The 5,242-nt window shown below is 44.7% G+C and overlaps 1 long non-coding RNA gene across 1 annotated transcript in view; it reads left to right on the forward strand.

Moving 5' to 3' along the window:
• Positions 1-971: 971 nt before the first annotated feature.
• The window catches only part of LOC114024144, a 5,594-nt gene continuing 1,323 nt past the window's right edge, over positions 972-5,242 (forward strand). Inside the window, exons 1-3 of the long non-coding RNA XR_003566875.1 lie at positions 972-1,038; positions 2,365-2,409; positions 2,680-2,744. This is a non-coding gene — a long non-coding RNA (uncharacterized LOC114024144). The remainder of the gene's footprint in view (positions 1,039-2,364; positions 2,410-2,679; positions 2,745-5,242) is intronic.

Here is a 5,242-nt window from a genome sequence, read left to right on the forward strand (position 1 = left end):
CTGAGCAGGAAGAGTGGGTAAACCTCTAATTCTCCCACTTTGCAACTTTTGGTAACGGGAAAGAAATCCCAAACTCTTGACTGAAATGTGAGTTTTGGATTCTTTCTGGATTTTAACTGTCTGTGGGCTCCTTAATGAAGAGTAAGAGGTCAGGGAGAGGGAAGGTTAAGTGAAGGCAGGCAGTGAAGAAATGTGACCACTTGTGGTGGGAGATTCCTGGATCTCCCTTAATAGATAGATGCCTTCTGAGATCTTTTCCAAATCTGAAATTGTGGTTTCTGTAAATGTAGATGTGAAATACGGCCTGTCAGACGCAGGAGGGACCTTAGAACACAGAACAAAGAACGTCACAACTGGGAGATCATTATCGTACCCATTTCACAGATGGGGAAACTGAGGCACGCAGCAGTGAGGTGACTTGCCCAGGGTCACACAGCTGGCGAGTGTCTGAAGCCAGTCTAGTCTCTCTGCCTCCAGAACAAGGGCTGGGAGGAGCCTTCCAGAGCACCTAATCTAACCCCTCATTCAACAGATGGGGAAACTGAGGACCCAGCTAAGCTCGTGGACCGAGCTGAAAAGAGGCCGTGGAGGCCAATTCGTTCCTACACCCATTTGACAGATGGGGGAACCGAGGCTCGGGGAGGCTCAGTGCGTCGTCCAGGGCCACACAGCTGATGAGTGTCTGGGGCAGGATCCTATCGTCACAGGAGGCTCAGGGCCTGGATCCGAGTCGCACGCGTCCCCTCATTGCACCCGTTTTACTTGGAAGACAGGAAAGGCGGGGCCACGGGCGGGGCCGGCTTCCGGGACTTCCAAGGCTGCAGCCCAATTCGGTCCCCCGGCGGAAGAGCGTGGTTCGGACCCTTTCTTGCCGGAACCTTTCTGCTCAGGGCTCAGGGCTCTGAGGGGGAAGGTTTTCCTACGGGATTTTTCTCGCACGCGGCCCTTATTTCCCACACTGCCCCGCGCTTCTTCCTTCTTTTTCTCTCTCGCTTTGGCCTCTTCCGGTCGGTGGAGTGCCTGTTAGCGCAGGCTGCGGTGAGAGGCTTTGGGGGTCGCATCCGGCGCCATCCGTGGCCTGGCTGGGACGTGGGGGGACTCGCACATAGTTCCGGGGACAGTGGAAGAATTCTGAGCCGGGGGGGCTGGGGGGAGGCAGGACCCGGGCCGGCGGGCGGGAGGCAGGTCAAGGCTGAGCCCGGGCCTGGTGGGAGAGTCTGGGGAGGCCGGGCCCGGGGTGGCTGAGAGGCCTGGCTGGGGGTTTTCGGATCCAGGTTCCCGGGTGGAGGGCGAGGACTGGAGGGAGGTCGAGGTTCGGGGACCGGGGCATCGAGGAGGGAAGGAGAGGGAGCACAGACGGCTGTGCACCGGGCCGGGTCTGGAGAAACCTCGGGGCCCGCGAAGGGAGTGTCAGGAGTGGGAAGGGATTGGAAGCCCACGCGTGGCACCGCGTCCCCGTCGTCCACGGGGTCCTAGAGCTTCGAGGACCAGGGGTGCAGAGCCCCCCATCCGGGGAACCTAAACCTTCTCTCTGGCTTCCACAACCACTGCTCTGCTCACTCGGCCAATTAAAGCAAACCCAATTTCTCTTTTCTAATACTTGAAGGTTTCTCCAGGCTAGAAACTCTAAGGTCCTTCAATTGATTTTCTTTTTCTATGATAATCTCCAAGTTGCTCCCCACCCCATTTCAGAATAGTTAAGAGGCATCAATGAGAGAAGCTTTAAAGTCCCATAGTAATGTCATTGTGCCTACTTTTATAAGTGAACTGGGGCTTGGCAGTAACCTTCCCAAAGTATGGTACCTAGAATTGATCATGGTACTCCATTAACTTGTTTGACAGCCATGCTCTATAGAACTTGGTATCCAACTGTCCTTCACATGAGCTGTCATTGATTCTTCCTCCCATCTTGGGCTTTTACATTCTTAAAGCCCAAGTTAAAAAATTCGTCTCAACTAAATTTCTTTTATCATATTAGATGTTTGGGGCTTGACTGAAGGGAAGTACTATATCAATCGTTTGCTTTGGCTGCTGTGCGAACAGCAAGAGGCAAAAGACAGTCCTTGTCCTCAAGGAGCTTAAAGTTAGTTGGAGATGACAGGTAGGATAAATAGGAAATCAGTAACAGAGGGAAGGCACTAGAATGAAGAGACATTGGGAAAGGTCTCCTGTAAAAGATGGAATTTCAGTTGGGAAACAGGTTCAAAGCCTGCTTCATAATAAGCTTTTCTAGCTTCATGACCCAGAAAATTTCATTTAACTACCCTGTGAAAATGGGGCTAGGCTTCATGAGATCACACGTTCATGGCAGTATGTTTAGCTCTGGATCCTGCTCCTAAAATCTTTCTCATTTCTCCCCTACAGGTGTAAAGATGGCTAAGTCTAAGAACCATACCACCCATAACCAATGTAAGTTATCCAGGTGTAAATGAGAGGTAGCCTGTGGTGTAACTGGATTGAGTATTAAGACCATTTGCAGGAACTGTGAATTTGGAGACGTTGCTAACCTTCAAAGAACCTTTTTTCTTATCTTTTAAATGGGGATGATAATTGTGCCACTTTACAGAAGTGAGCAAAAATAATTTATCTAAATGTACAATACTGTAGCTGTGGAAGCTTATTATTTATTGTGTTAAATCAAACTGCCTAATTTGGGTTTTTTTTCCCTCTTGTCTATAGCACGAAAATGGCACAGAAATGGCATCAAGAAACCTAGGTCACAGAGATACGAGTCTCTGAAAGGGGTGAGTATGCATATATTCTGTGAATACGGTTCATTGATGAAAGATTTGGGTTACTGGTTTGATTCTTTAAATGGTCAATTTTGTTACATTGCTTTATGCCCACAGGCCACCTGACCCCTGGCCATCTCACCTTCAAAATATGGGGAAGCTGCTACTCTCTGTGTCAGCCTTGGCATAAGAGAGGCTTCTCTAGAAAAGTTATATAGGAGTTTAGAACCATACTGTGATACGTTGGCAAGAGTGTTAGCTCTGGAGGCAAGGACGTGGATTCAAAGCCTGGCTCTGTGATTTGGTGCCTGTGACCTTGGGCAGGTTAACTTTTCTGGACCCAAGTGTCCTTACCTATAAGATGCAGGAGTTAATCTAGATGACCTCTAAATTTTCTCTAGCTATAATCTAACACTGGCCTGTCAGTAGGAAAGGAACACCTGCCAGCCCTAAAAGAATTTATAGTCAGTCTACTTAAGGAGAGAAGACAAGATGTACACAGCACTGTAGGTCAAAGTACAAAGTGAGCAATGTTGGCAGACTTTCTCATCTCCATGTCTTCGTGCAGACTTCATCTTTTTATCTGAGGTTCTTGGCACGGTGTTCTACTTGACAAAAGTTTAAATTTAATAGATGACATTACTTCTAGTTGTGCCCAGAGTATGGTTAGATGTGTAACCCAGGTGTGCTACTGTTGGAGCCAGAGACCACCCAACTTAGCTTGTTAATAATTAGATTAGGTCGCATGAGCTACATTTAGTCCTGGATTTGAACAGTTGGTATTAATCCTTTCACCAGTCATCAATCATTATGCTCATTGTGTTCAGTGATTTGAGCTGGTAAGGGGGACATATATTCACAAGATCTGACCCATGCCCTCAGAATTCCTAAAGTCCAGTAGGAGTTAAAAATCATGTACTCATATAATTATGTAGGTATGCAGTATTCAAGTGAACTGTCTTAACAGTTTCTCCAAAAGTAATTTTTAATTTCTTGATGATTGTGTACTTTAACAAATGATTTACCTACTGCAGGTCTGTGTAAAGGCCGAACTTTGTTGCCACCTTTGGGTACCAGTCACTTAGCTAAACTTAGTCCCTGATTTGTTTTATTTTTAATTTTCCATTCCAAATTCTTTACCCCAACCCATTGAGCATGCAAGAAATATGTTACCCATTATATATGTGAAGTCATGCAAAGCATTTCTGTGCTAGCCATTTCTGGAAGAAAAATAAAGGAAAAAATATATTTCATTCTGCCCTCTTGTGTCCACCAGTTCCCTTATCTGAAGGTGGATAGAATTTTTCATTTTGAGTCTTTTGGGGTTGTGGTGGGTCATTGTATTGATCAGAGTTACTAAGACACAGATTACAGTATTACTGCTACTATGTCATATGTTTTCCTGGTTATACTCACTTCACTTTGCATCAGTTCATAGAAGTCTTTCCGGGTTTTCTGGAAACCATCACTTTTGTCATTTCTCATAACACAATAGTATTCCTTCACAGTCATATAACATAACTTGTTCAGTCATTGCCCAGTTGATGGGTATTTCCTCAGTTTCTAATTCTTGCCGCCACAAGTAGAACTAGTATAAATGTTTTCTAGTGTACATGTGGGTCCCTTTCTTTTTTCTTTGATCTCTTTGGGGTACAAACCTAGTAGACGATTGCTGGGTCAAAACATGCCATTTTATGGCCTTTTTGGCATGATTCCAAATTGTTTTCTAGAAGGGTTGGACTAATTGCCACAATCAAAATTATCCATTTTGCCTCCCGTGAACCTCTGTCTCTTATTTGGTCATATACTCTTTCCCTATCCATAGATCTGATAAGTTTTTTTTTTCCCCCATACTTCCTAATTTGCTTATGATATCGCTTTCTATAATTATATCATGTACCCATTTTGAGCTTATCTTGGTATTGGTGTGAGATGTTGGTCTATGCCTAGTTTTGGCCAGACTACTTTCCAGTTTCCCAGCAGTTTTTGTCAACTATAGTGAGTTCTTGCCCCAGTATCGGGGATCTTTGGGCTTATTGAACATTAGATTACTGCACTTGTTTGTTTTCTTTGTACCTAATCTGTTCCATTGATCAGCCATTCTATTTCTTATCCAGTACAAAATTATTTTGATGATTACTGCTTTGTTTTGAGATGTGGCACTGCTAGGCCCTTGGGAAACAGTTTTTAAAAATATGCCCTTGCAGATTTGGCAATTAGTATTTCATGTGGCTCTGGAATCCATGATGGTTAGTTGTAGAGTAGACCTTAAAAATTATGTAGTCCAAGAATATTCAGGTTTTTATTAGTAAGCCATGTGATGAGAGTCTGTGTGTTTGAACCAAATGAATCTAAAGATTACATTCTGCTTCAATTAAAATGACTAAGTAATTAAAGCCGACTAGCATGGCACCTGATAGTCTCTTATACTGCCTTAGTAGTCAGTGGGCAGGTGCTTAGACCATTCACTAATTTATGAGCTAATTAGGTTAAAAATACTTAGGTAGGCC

Source organism: Vombatus ursinus, unplaced genomic scaffold (assembly GCF_900497805.2).
Source record: "Vombatus ursinus unplaced genomic scaffold, bare-nosed wombat genome assembly UNPS02014820.1, whole genome shotgun sequence".
Taxonomy (NCBI): Eukaryota; Metazoa; Chordata; class Mammalia; order Diprotodontia; family Vombatidae; genus Vombatus; species Vombatus ursinus.